Raw genomic sequence first — 13383 nt, 5'->3', positions numbered from 1 at the left:
ATACAGTTGATTATGTAGTAAAAGCTTGCTGTGTTCTTCACAATTATGGTAGGGACTACAGTCCTGAAGTAGATGTGGAGACACTATATGAACCTTTTGATAGAGCAATGAGCTGGGGTCCTGCAGGTCCCAACATGAGTGGTTTGCATGTTTGAGAAACCTTTGCGGATTATTTCATGACTTCCGAAGGTCCTTTGTCATGGCAATACTCCTGTGTTGGTGGTTCACAGCCTCAACAGCAAACATCCACTTGACAGGAGACATCACCAGGGCTCTTTATTCGGATTCGGAGTAATGTAGCCGGTGTCGGTGACCATCTTGACTTATTCACAGTTGGATTTGGAGTCTGTGTCATGCTAATTGAGGAGTCGTACGTTTGGCTTTACAACTCGACACTCATGGACATCACGGATATAAGTCTTCAGGAACAACATTAAGAATGGTCCTATTTTTTGTTTCTGTTTAAACACTATAGTTTGACTGCTATGTTCTGTAAAAATAAATCTTTTAACCAGTAAATGTGTTTTTGTTATCATTTGAAACATTACAAAAAATTGAAAGGACTCTGACTCTCTCTGTATATAGATATATTCTGGTTTTCAAGAGGGTGGGTGTTAGGAGTCAGATATCTAATTACCGTATATACTCGTGTATAAGCTGAGATTTTCAGCCCATTTTTTTGGGCTGAAAGTCCCCCTCTTGGCTTATTCACGAGTCATATACCTGGGAGGGTCGTGGGGGAGGGGGAGCGGGGGTGTCACAGATCATGCTTACCCCCCTGGCATGGTCTCTGCAGCCCCCTGTTTCTCCACGGTCTCCCTTCCTGCCTTCAGCGGTCACGTGGTACTGCTCATTAAACTCATGAATATGCGCATATTCATGAGTGTAATGAGCGGTACCACGTGACTGCTGAAGGCAGGAAGAGAGACAGTTTAGAAGCAGGGCTGCAGAGACCGTGCCAGGAGGGGGTAAGTATAGCGATATTCACCTGTCCCGGGTCTATCGCTGCTCACCGCTGTCTGTTGCATCCTCTGTCAATGACGTTTAGCCAGCAGAGGGCGCGGTGACGTGGTTAGTGCGCGCCGTGCCCTCTGCTGCCTGAACGTCACTGGCAGATGACGTGGCAGACAGCGGTGAGCAGCGTGGGAACGGGGGACAGGTGAATATCTCAGGTGCTGGGTCCTGAGGAGAGGTGAGTATGGCATTTTTTTTTGCAGCAGCATATGGGGGCATAATATATGGAGCATCTTATGAGGGCAGCATATGGGGGCATATTCTATGGAGCATTTTATGGGGACATAACCTTTATGGAGCACTATATGTTGCATATTATTCTATGGAGCATCTTATGGGGGCATTATTAAACTTTGTGCAGCGTTATATGGGGTGTGTTTTGTATGGAGCATCTTATGGGGCCCATCATGAACTGTATGGAGCATTATATGGGGCTCCTGATTCAATATGGATATTCAAAAACATTTAACCTACTGATGTCTCAATTAATTTTACTTTTATTGGTCTCTATTTTTATTTTTGAAATTTACCAGTAGCTGCTGCATTTTCCACCCTAGGCTTATACTCGAGTCAATAAGTTTTCCCATTTTTTTTTTGGCAAAATTAGGAGGGGGTTGGCTTATACACGGGTCGGCTTATACACGAGTATATACGGTATCTGATAAACCACTCTCTCCTACTGAAATTGATGAGCTGAGTTTGTGTGTTAACTTTTCTCCATCGAAAAAATTTGATTTGTTGACAGCATTAATTGATTTGAATTTGTTTGCCAGAAAGTCGGTCTTTAAGAGGATTTTTGGGAGATGAAACTCGGTTGAATCTGATTGGACTGAAAGAGAATTACAGGCCATTGAAATCTTGGAGGAATTGGCGTTGGAAAATGGTGACCAAGGGACAACAGGTAAGCTGTCACGACCATTTAATGCCTCGCCACACACAGTGAGATCGCCAGCGAGATCGATGGTTTTGTGACACCACAGCGATCTCGCCAGCGAGATCGCTGTGTAACGGTGATCAGCGACTGCCCCCCCGGGTATCGCTGATCGTGCAGCATTGTCCTGGGCCATTTTTTCATCGTTGCTCTCCCACTGGCCAGCGCGCATCGCTGCATGTGGCAGCGGGAGCCAACGATCAGCGAGGCTCCCAGCGCTCTAAACAGGCGCTAGTGTTGTGAGTTCATTTTTCCCTTCACCGTTGAGGTCTGATGAACTCCCTCCTCTGGTGAAGGAAGGTAGTGAGGCTGATTACCAAACACCTGGGCAGCTAGATGATGACTGGGTGGCTGGAATTGAGGACTGGATATAAGGCAGCCGACGCCCTTCTTCCTTGCTGGTGATCCTGCTGGATTCTTGGAGACCAGTCTGATTCCTGCGTCTCAAAGCTAAATTTTTATGCTCTGCTTTGTACACTTCAGTTTTGTTTTTGTTTTGCCTTGTTTTTTTGGGAGTTCTGCCATCCCCGGCCAGGGGTGAGCTGAATTCCATTTTTGTCTCTGATCTGTTGATATTTTGCTCTGTCTTCAGAATATACCTGAGTGCTGATATAGTCTTTTGAAGCCTAGCGACTTCAGGGCCTGTTTTTCCTATCAGTCGGTTGGCTCATTTTTATAGGGTTTTTGCGGATGGCAGACAGCAGCTTTCCTATCCTGTCCTATTTAGTTAGCTGGGGCCCCATCATTTGCTCAACCTATCTTTCTATCTGTGTTAGTGTTTTCATCTTGCTTCACCGTCATTATATGTTGGGGGCTGCCTATTGCTTTGGGGTCTGCTCTGGGGCAGTTTAGTTTTTCCCCTTTCTGTCTTTAGGCTATGTAGTTCTCCGGCTGTGATCGAGGGGTCTAGGGCACCGTAGGAACCCCCCACGGCTACTGCTAGTTGTTGTGGATAGTTTCAGGGGTCTGCAATCCGATAGCTGCCAACCTCTCTGGTTTTTCTGGACTTAGCTAGTATTTTGTTTTTTCCTCCTTCGGTGACTCATCATAACAGAATCACCAACCACCAAGTCATCAACTAGCTGCACAGGTGTTTGGTAATCAGCCTCACTACCTTCCTTCACCAGAGGAGGGAGTTCATCAGACCTCAACGGTGAAGGGAAAAATGAACTCACAACAGTAACTCGTCGGGGAACTCCGCGCAGCAGGTTAAAAATGTAATCTCTTTGCTGCGCGGCGATCCCCAGGATTGGGCGTTTTCTTTGAAACCTGATGATCCTATTCTGAATAATGTGAATGCATTTTTTCAAGCATTGGGGTTGTTGTATGATGAACCTAATGCTATTGATCAGGCTGAAAAGACCCTGTTGGCATTAAGCCAGGGTCGGGATTCGGCAGAGTTGTACTGTCAAAAATTCCGAAAGTGGGCGGTCCTTACTACCTGGAATGATTGTGCCTTGGCAGCCCTCTTTCGGAAGGGTTTGTCAGAAACTGTAAAAGATACTATCGTGGGATTTGCTGTTCCCTCTGGTCTTGACGATTCTATGTCATTAGCCATTCAGGTGGATCGGCGTTTACGTGAACGCAAAACTACACGAGAGATCTTGCCACCTGTTGAACAAATGTCTGAACCTATGCAATGTGATAGAGTTTTGTCTAGGGCGCAACGTCAGGAGTTCAGAAGGCGTAATAAGCTGTGTTTTTTTTGTGGAGATGCCTCGCATATTATTTCTGTCTGCCCTAAACGAGAGAAATGTTGTGCACACACGTTTTCTGTGGGTGGTGTTCAACCTAAGTTTCTTCTGGCAATTACTCTGATCTGCTCCCTGTCCACATTTTCCGCCAAGGCTTTTGTGGATTCGGGAGCAGCTCTGAACCTGATGGACTTGGATTTTGCTAAACGTTGTGGATTTCCTATGACACCTCTGCGGACGCCTATCCCTTTGAGGGGTATTGATGCTACTCCTTTGGCAAAGAATAAACCTCAGTTTTGGACCCAGATGGTAATGCGGGTCGCCCCAGACCATCAAGAAAATTGCAGATTTTTGGTGTTGCATAATTTGCATGATACCATTGTTCTGGGGTTTCCCTGGTTGCAAATCCATAATCCAGTTCTGGATTGGAAATCTTTGTCTGTGGTGAGTTGGGGTTGTCGGTGTGCCCTTAGTGATGCTCCTGTTTTCTCCACCTCTCCCAAGTCGCATGATGTTCCTGACTATTTGGCTGACTTTTATGATGTATTTAGTGAGAATGAGTCTGCGTCTTTGCCTCCTCATAGGAGTTATAACTGTGCAATTGAGCTGAACCCAGGGTGTAAATTCCCCAAGGGTCGGCTTTTCAATTTGTCTATACCCGAGCACGAGGCTATGCGATCCTATATTAAGGAGTCGTTGGAGAAGGGTCATATTAGACCATCCTCTTCACCCTTAGGTGCTGGGTTTTTTTTCGTGGCTAAAAAGGATGGTTCAGTAAGGCCTTGTATTGACTATCGTGCCCTCAACAAAATTACTGTTAAATAGCAGTATCCTTTACCCCTGATTTCTGATCTATTCTCCAGAGTTAAAGGTGCTTGCTGGTTTACCAAGCTTGACCTCAGGGGGCGTATAATCTTATTCGCATTAAGCATGGGAATGAATGGAAGACGGCGTTTAATACTCCAGAGGGACATTTTGAGTACCTGGTGATGCCTTTTGGGCTCACTAATGCCCCTTCTGTCTTCCAGTGCTTCATGAACGATATATTCCGAGACTTTGTGGATAAATTTTTGATTATCTATCTGGATGATATTTTGATCTTCTCCTAGAATTGGGACTCTCATGTGGAACATGTTCAGACTGTGTTCCGGATTTTGAGGGAGAATTCCCTGTATGTCAAGGGATCGAAATGCCTTTTTGGGGTACAGAGGATTTCATTTTTGGGATTTATTTTGTCTCCGTCAACTATTGAAATGGACCCTGCCAAGGTACAGGCCATTTATGATTGGGTTCAGCCCACCTCTTTGAAGGCCCTCCAGAAGTTTTTGGGTTTTGCTAATTTTTATCGGAAATTTATAGCTAATTTTTCTGGTATTGCCAAGCCATTGACTGATTTGACTAGGAAGGGTGCTGATGTGCTAAATTGGTCTCCGGAGGCTGTTTCTTCCTTTCAGGAGCTGAAGCGAAGTTTCACTTCTGCTCCGGTTTTGCGGCAACCTGATGTCTCACTCCCGTTTCAGGTGGAGGTGGACGCTTCTGAGATTGGTGCAGGAGCGGTGTTGTCCCAAAAAGATCCTGTGACATCTAAAATGAATCCTTGTGCTTTCTTTTACCGAAAGTTCTCCCCATCCGAACGTAACTATGATGTGGGGAATCGGGAACTGTTGGCCATGAAATGGGCATTTGAGGAGTGGAGACATTGGTTGGAGGGAGCCAAACACCAAGTCGTGGTCCTTACTGACCACAAGAATTTGATTTACCTGGAGTCGGCCAAGTGCTTGAATCCTAGACAGGCTAGGTGGGCCTTGTTTTTCACGCGTTTTGATTTTGTGGTCTCTTTTCTTCCGGGCACTAAGAATGTCAAGGCAGACGCCCTCTCTAGGAGTTTCCTTGCTGATTCTCCTGTTGTGACTAAGCCTGCTACCATCTTAGGCAAGGGGGTAGTTCTTTCTGCCATCTCGCCCGATTTGAGACGTGCTCTGGAAGAGTTTCAGGAGGACAAACCTGAGCGTTGTCCCAGTGGAAAGTTGTATGTTCCTGACCAGTGGAGGAAGAGAGTGATGTCTGAAGTTCATTGCTCTGCATTGGCTGGTCATCCAGGTATTTTTGGTACTAGAGATCTGGTGAGTCGGTCTTTTTGGTGGCCCGCCTTGTCTCATGATGTCAGGAATTTTGTGCGGTCCTGTGGGACTTGCTCCCGGTCTAAACCTTGTTCTCGCTCTAGTGGCTTGTTGATGCCTTTGCCGGTGCCCAGGAGGCCATGGACCCATATTTCAATGGATTTTATCTCTGATATGCCTGTCTCTCAGAGAATGACTGTTATTTGGGTGATTTGTGATAGATTCTCTAAGATGGTCCATCTTGTACCACTCCCTAAGTTGCCATCTTCCTCTGAGTTGGTGCCCTTGTTTTTGCAACAGGTGGTTCTCTTGCACGGGATTCCTGAGAACATTGTATCTGACAGAGGAGTTCAGTTTGTGTCTAGATTTTGGAGGACTTTCTGTTCCAAGCTGGGAATTCAGTTGTCCTTCTCCTCTGCGTTTCACCCTCAGACCAATGGGCAGACGGAGAGAACAAACCAGACTTTGGAGTCGTATTTGAGATGTTTTATTTCTGCCGATCAGGATGATTGGGTTTCATTTTTGCCCTTGGCCGAATTTGCTTTAAATAATAGAGCTAGTTCTGACACTTTGATGTCACCTTTTTTTTGTAACTTTGGGTTTCACCCTCGATTTTCTTCAGGGCAGGTGAGCCTTCTGCCTGCCCAGGTGTTGACACTGTGGTGGAGAGAATGCACCAGATCTGGGACCAAGTAGTGGATAAGTTGTCTCTCTCCCAGGAAAAGGCCCAGGGGTTTTCCAACCGGCATAGGACCGTTGGTCCCCAGTTTAAGGTGGGTGATATGGTTTGGTTGTCATCAAAAAATATCGCTATGAAGGTGGCTTCTCCTAAGTTTAAGCCTAGATTTATTGGACCTTACAAGATTTTGGAGATTATTAATCCGGTCTCTTTTCGGTTGGCTCTTCCTGTCACATTTAAAATTCATAATGTGTTTCATAAGTCCTTGTTGAAGAGGTTTGTTGAACCAGTAGTTCCTGTGGTGGCACCTCCTGACCCTGTATTGGTTGAAGGTAACATGGGAAATGAGGTAGAGAAGATACTGGATTCCCGTCTGGCTAGACGGAGACTCCAGTATTTGGTTAAGTGGAAGGGTTATGGTCAGGAGGATAATTCCTGGGTCTCTGCCTCTGATATTCATGCCGAAATATTGGTGCGTGCCTTTCATCGGGCTCACCCGGATCGCCCTGGTGGCATGGATGAGGGTTCGGTGACCCCTCCTCAAGGGGGAGGTACTGTTGTGAGTTCATTTTTCCCTTCACCGTTGAGGTCTGATGAACTCCCTCCTCTGGTGAAGGAAGGTGGTGAGGCTGATTACCAAACACCTGGGCAGCTAGATGATGACTGGGTGGCTGGAATTGAGGACTGGATATAAGGCAGCCGACGCCCTTCTTCCTTGCTGGTGATCCTGCTGGATTCTTGGAGACCAGTCTGATTCCTGCGTCTCAAAGCTAAGTTTTTATGCTCTGCTTTGTACACTTCAGTTTTGTTTTTGTTTTGCCTTGTTTTTTGGGAGTTCTGCCATCCCCGGCCGGGGGTGAGCTGAATTCCATTTTGTCTCTGATCTGTTGATCTTTTGCTCTGTCTTCAGAATATACCTGAGTGCTGATATAGTCTTTTGAAGCCTAGCGACTTCAGGGCCTGTTTTTCCTATCAGTTAGTTGGCACATTTTGCATAGGGTTTTTGCAGATGGCAGACAGCGGCTTTCCTATCCTGTCCTATTTAGTTAGCTGGGGCCCCATCATTTGCTCAACCTATCTTTCTATCTGTGTTAGTGTTTTCATCTTGCTTCATCGTCATTATATGTTGGGGGCTGCCTATTGCTTTGGGGTCTGCTCTGGGGCAGTTTAGTTTTTCCCCTTTCTGTCTTTAGGCTATGTAGTGCTCCGGCTGTGATCGAGGGGTCTAGGGCACCGTAGGAACCCCCCACGGCTACTGCTAGTTGTTGTGGATAGGTTCAGGGGTCTGCAATCCGATAGCTGCCAACCTCTCTGGTTTTTCTGGACTTAGCTAGTATTTTGTTTTTTCCTCCTTCGGTGACTCATCATAACACGCTGGGAGCTGGTATCTAAAGTAAATATTGGGTTACTAAGCGGCGCGCATCACTTAGTTACCCGATGTGTACCTTAGAAACCTGCGTGCTGGCAGCTCCCGGCACGAGCACGCAGGTTTCTAAGGTACACATCAGGTAATTAAGTGACGTGCGCCGCTTAGTAACGCGATATTTACCTTAGATACCAGCGTCCTCGCTGGTGCTGATCGCTGGTGAAGCTGCCTGTTTGGCAGCTCACCAGCGATCATGTAGCGATGCCCCAGCGATCCTGACAAGGTCGTATTGTTGTCGGGATCGCTGGAGCATCTTTATGTGTGACGGGGCCTTTAGGCCCAAATCTACAAAATTTCCACCTTTAAATTTATATTCCAACATCAAACTTTTTGTAAAATTGGTTTCAGAAGAATTCTCCAAAATACCAAGTAGGATTAATAAGGATAACTTAAACAACGATCAACGCCAAGCCCTCAAAGACGTCAAACTTAAGGGGGTTCTCATCAAACCAGCGGACAAGGGTGGTAATGTGGTCATTTGGCCTACATCAGTGTATGAAAAGGGGGCTCTTAAACAACTGCATAACATAGAATGTTGTAAGAGACTAACTTTTAACCCAACTAATTCTTTTTGTGTACTGTTGCAGAAACTATTGTTGAGGGCTTTTGAAAATGGTGTTATCAGCAAACAGGAGAAGGAGTTTGTCACAGTTGATCATCCTCAAACACCTTGTGTTGTGAGTTCATTTTCTGGTCTACCAGTTGTGAGTTCTCCTTCCAGGCTCCCTCTGGTGGTAACAGGAGGTAGTGAGGCTGATTTAATCAGTGGAGATCTGCCACCTGATAAGGAGGATCACGATTGGACCTCAGGAATCTCAGACTGGATTTAAGACAGCCTATGCCCTATTCTGGTGATGGTGATTCCTTCTGGCTTGTCAAGTCTTGGTCCTCAGCTCTGTTCCAGTCAGCTCAAGCTAAGTTTTTCTGCTAATGTTCACACTTGATTTTGTTGGTCTATTCAGTTTTTTATGTGGTCAGCCAGCCCCGGCTGGGGCTGTGCTGAATTTCCACTCTTACTTATCTGTATTTGCCAATTTGCTTTTTGTCCCTTATTAGATTGGCCTCTTTTTGCTCTGCCTCAGAATATTTCAGAGTGCTGATATAGTGGGAGAAGTCTAGTGACTTCAGGGTTAATTTTGTTATCAGAAGTGTTGGACATTATTTTTGTAGGGTTTTTGGCAGATTGCGCACAGTGTCTTTCCTTTCCTATCCTTTCTAGTTATTTTGGGCCCCATTGTTTGCTCAGCCTATTTTCCTGCCTATGTTTGTGTTTTCATCTTGTTTCACCATCAATACATGTGTGGGGGCTGTCTATTCCTTTGGGGTCTGCTCTGGGGCAGTTTTCCCCTTTTCTTGCTTTAGGCTTATTTAGTCCTTCGGCCGTGACGAGGCATCTAGGTTCATCGTAAGCATGCTCCACGGCTGCTGCTAGTTGTGTGGTTAGGATCAGGAATCTGCAATCTGCATAGTTACCAACCTCTCTGGTTTTTCTGGGGCTTAGCTTGTTTAGGGTTTTTCCTCCACGGTCACCCATTCATAACACCTTGCCTGTATCTACTACCCAAGGTACAGTACATAAGAATGAAGCCAGTCCCCCTGGCTGGCCAATAGTCTCTGGTAATGGCAGCCTCTGTGAACCCTTATGCAAATTTTTGGATTGGCACTTCAAACCTTTGGGTGGAGACTTTACCCTCTTTTTTAAAGGATTCTACTGGCTGCATTCGTAGATTTGAGGGTATACATCTGGAATCAGACATGTGGGTGGTGCCTATGGACATGGAAGCCCTTTCCATGTCCATTAGACATAGATGGAAATGAGGCAGTTTCCTTCTTTCTTTCCACCACTGACATGGAGGCTCAATTCAGGGAATTTCTCATTGAGGCTCTAGACTTCAGTCTCAAACACATTTTTTTCTTTCAAAGGCGTCCCCTACCTACAGCTCCAGGGAACGGCCATGAGAGCGGTGTCCGCGCTCTCCTATGCTAACCTTTTCTTGGGGCTGTGGGAGTGGGAAGGCTTTCTCACCAACCCTGTCAAACATTCCGAAAAAGTATTAATTTGAACCAGGTTCATAGATGATGTTCTCTTCTTATGGCAAGGTTCTGAATGTCATCTGGAGGAATTCATTTTGGAACTTAATAACAACAATTATAATATCCATTTGACTAGCCACCAAACTCAGGAATCTATTGAATTTTTGGATATTTTGCTCTATAAGGATCAGAGAGGTCTTTTGCAAACAAGCATCAATAGAAAAAGTACTGCAGTCAATTCGTTACTGCCTGCCTCATCCTCAGACGCCAGCTATTTGATTGACAATGTCCCCACAGGACAATTTCTAAGACTTAAACACAATTGTTCTAACTCCAACATTTTTTCTTTGCAGTCACGTGAACTTTCCTGGTTTTTTGAGAGGGGATATAGCAGAAGATCCGTCAGGAAGGGCCTAAGAAGAGCTTTGAACACTGAGAGAAGTGCTTTATTACAACCACACAATAAAAAAGTGGGGGAAAGAACAGGTGAGATTTATATCTCAATATAATGAACATTGATGTATGATATGAAAAAGGCCTTGGGTAAATTCTGGCCACTTTTGACCACAGGTACAGTACTTCATGAATATATTTATGAACGCCCCTCAATTACATACAGGAGGGCAAAGAACCTAAAAGATCATCTTGTCAAGAGTAATTTCATTGGTGATATACCTCAAAATATTTTTGGTGCCAGTAACCTTAAAGAAGGCTTCTTTCCCTGTGGCTCATGCCTTGCATGTCCAAACATGAGATGGGATACTGTTTTTCATTCTAGTGATGGGGCAAAGGAATTCAAAATATGGAAACATATCACATGCAATACGGAGGGAGCTATTTATTACGCAATGTGCCCATGCAATCTAATAAACGTGGGTTTAACATCTAGGAAATTACGTGTCAGGATCCGTGAGCACGTCTTGGATATTATTAATGCTAACAAGATTGAAGATTTGAAGTCATTAAAACCAATCCCAAGACACTTAAAATTGCACATAAGTGTGATTCAAAACTCATAAAAGTTATTGGCATTGACTGGGTGATGATGGACCATCGAGGGGGAGATATTAAGAGGATGCTCTCACAACTAGAATCAAGATGGATTTGGAAACTTGTCACGCTTACAGGTCCCACGCTCGCCGCCCCCGCCACGCTCTCAGCTCCTGCCGCGGCTTCCGTCTCTGGGTCCACGTTGCCCGTGGCCTTTGGGCGCGCCTGCCGCTCCCGGCGCGCTCGTGCAGCAGGCGCGCGCCACTCACCAGCGCTCCTGCAGCAGGCGCACGCTCAACAGCGCTCCTGGTCCTCGCCCCGCGGTCGGCCTCTGTGCTCTGCCCGGGGCGCATGCGCACTTCGCACACCAGGTCTCAGCACAGGCTGGGCCGTTCCTCCTCCTCCATGACCCTGCTGACCTGACCCGGAACTCCTGTATAAAAGGCAGCCTCTCCTCCTATTCGCTGCCTGATCGTCGTTTCCTGCGACCTCCTGTCAGGCCCCGTGCCCCTGCTCCATGCACTGTGCTGGTCTTCTTATTGTCTGTGTTTCCTTGCAGTCTGCCTGTTCCAGTGTCCTCTTCCGTCCTGCAGTCCTACTCCGGTCCTACCCGCCTGTGCCTGATTCCTGCAGTCCTACTCCGGTTCTGCCTGTGCCTGATCCCCGCAGTCCTACTCCAATCCTGCCCGCCTGAGTCCGATTCCTGCAGTCCTACTCCGGTCCTGCCTGTGCCTGATTCCCGCAGTCCTACTCCGGTCCTGCCTGCCGTGCCTGGTTCCTGCTGCCCTGCTCCGACTTCTACACCCGAATTCCACGCCTCTTTCCGTGCTCAAGGTACCAGGAACTCTCTCTCGCTCCAGTCCTTCCAAGCCGCCCCTCTTGGTACCGGCTGCCGTGGCAGTTGAACCCTTGGGCCTGCTCCTAACGGCCCCTGTATAGGGGTCAGTTCCACCTGGTAGCTCGCCCGGGGCCCCTCAGTGCTATGGTCCAGAGGGTCCACTCCGGAATTCCGCCTTGCCTAGCGGAACGGTTAAAAAATTGCAGACGATACGCCCCAAGGGTCTCAACGAAATCCTGAGCTATGCTCCCTTTTTGTGATTGATTTTTTATTTGTTTGTTTTTATTCATTGTTTTTGTAATTTTCTAGTGTTGACCATTCATCGATCACTGTATACCTGTTGTTAGAGGAGTATATCTATATCATCTCCTTCCTTTTGGTCCCTGTGGAGATCTGGCTCCATAACATTCTCAAGAATTGCAGTCACAAATCTATACAATTTATTTATACAAAATCAACTCAGAAATTTTTAGATATATATCGGATGATTCTTTTATTAGTACACTGCCCTCTAGTGGGATAGAAAGAATTACATCCTATTGGTGATTTAAACCACATACCCTGCTACAATCTTTCCTATAGTTCCTTATATGCCTTTTTGCAGATTGTGCCAAGCACCATCCAATACCCGTATATATCTCCTTTAAATCTATATCATAATCATTGCAAAAATACATAAACAAAGAAAGTTTTTTAAAGTGCAAAGTGCAATATAGTTGTATTACAATTGGTGCAAGGCAATCCGCATAGCAAAAAGATGCATGTAACCCTTAGGCCGGGGTCACACTGGCGAGGAATACGGCCGAGTGAGAGGCGCTAAAAGCACGCATTAGACACGGACCAATAATTCTCTATGGGGTCCCTCGCACCAGCCGTATATTTCTCATCCGTATTCTACGGTCCGTGCCAATCGCAGCATGCTGCGATTGTCAGCGTACTACGGCCGTAATACGCCAATGCAAGTCTATGGGTGCGCAAAAAATACGGATTACACACGGACCAGACGTGTGACTTGCGAGAAATACGCACCCGGTGTCTTTTAGCAAAGCCGGCAATTCAGTGCGCTATACAGTAAACTCACACTGACAGGTTTAATAAAGAAATGAAAGAATAGATATAGACAGATAGAATACATATATATATATCTATCTATATATATATGTGCATTCTATGTGTCTATATCTAATCTTTGGTTTCTGTTACAAACCCTGTCATAGGGCTCCATTATATGTCCATTTGGCAAGCCTGCGAGAAAATCTCACCATACGGAGTCCATACGGATTACATACGGATACTTACATGCGCAAAATACGCGACCACACCTTGATTACGGATGACATACGGAGCACTATTTAGGGGTCATTCATCCGTATTACGCATGTAAAATACTGACCGTATTTTGCATTGGTTAGTGTGACCCCAGCCTTAGGGTAACATACCAATGAATCAGATTGAAGGATTGCTTCTTCACCCCTTTGGAAGAAGCAAGAACGCGAAACGCGCATTAGGGGGTTCCCACACGTGGTCCTTCAATGTGATTCATTGGTATCTTACCCTTAGGCTGAAGTCACACATAACGTATAAAAATCATTCCGCTTTTTACGGCCGAGAATCGCATCAATGTTTCATGAACAGTCCGTATGTAATCCGTTTTTGA

At 45.9% G+C, this 13383-nt stretch overlaps 1 protein-coding gene across 1 annotated transcript in view; it reads left to right on the top strand.

Annotated features, from left to right (window-relative positions):
- LOC141075867 (cyclic AMP-responsive element-binding protein 3-like protein 3) overlaps positions 1 to 13383 on the top strand; it is a 227420-nt gene that overhangs the window by 27039 nt on the left and 186998 nt on the right. Inside the window, exons 2-4 of the mRNA XM_073563031.1 lie at positions 1788 to 1915; positions 10252 to 10384; positions 11448 to 11722. The gene's annotated coding sequence lies outside the window, so the exon portion shown is untranslated. The remainder of the gene's footprint in view (positions 1 to 1787; positions 1916 to 10251; positions 10385 to 11447; positions 11723 to 13383) is intronic.

The sequence above is a fragment of the Dendrobates tinctorius genome, unplaced genomic scaffold (genome assembly GCF_039654945.1).
Source record: "Dendrobates tinctorius isolate UK_male_01 unplaced genomic scaffold, ASM3965494v1 ptg000377l, whole genome shotgun sequence".
Lineage (NCBI taxonomy): Eukaryota > Metazoa > Chordata > Amphibia > Anura > Dendrobatidae > Dendrobates > Dendrobates tinctorius.
This window is presented reverse-complemented; position numbering and strand designations above follow the sequence as displayed.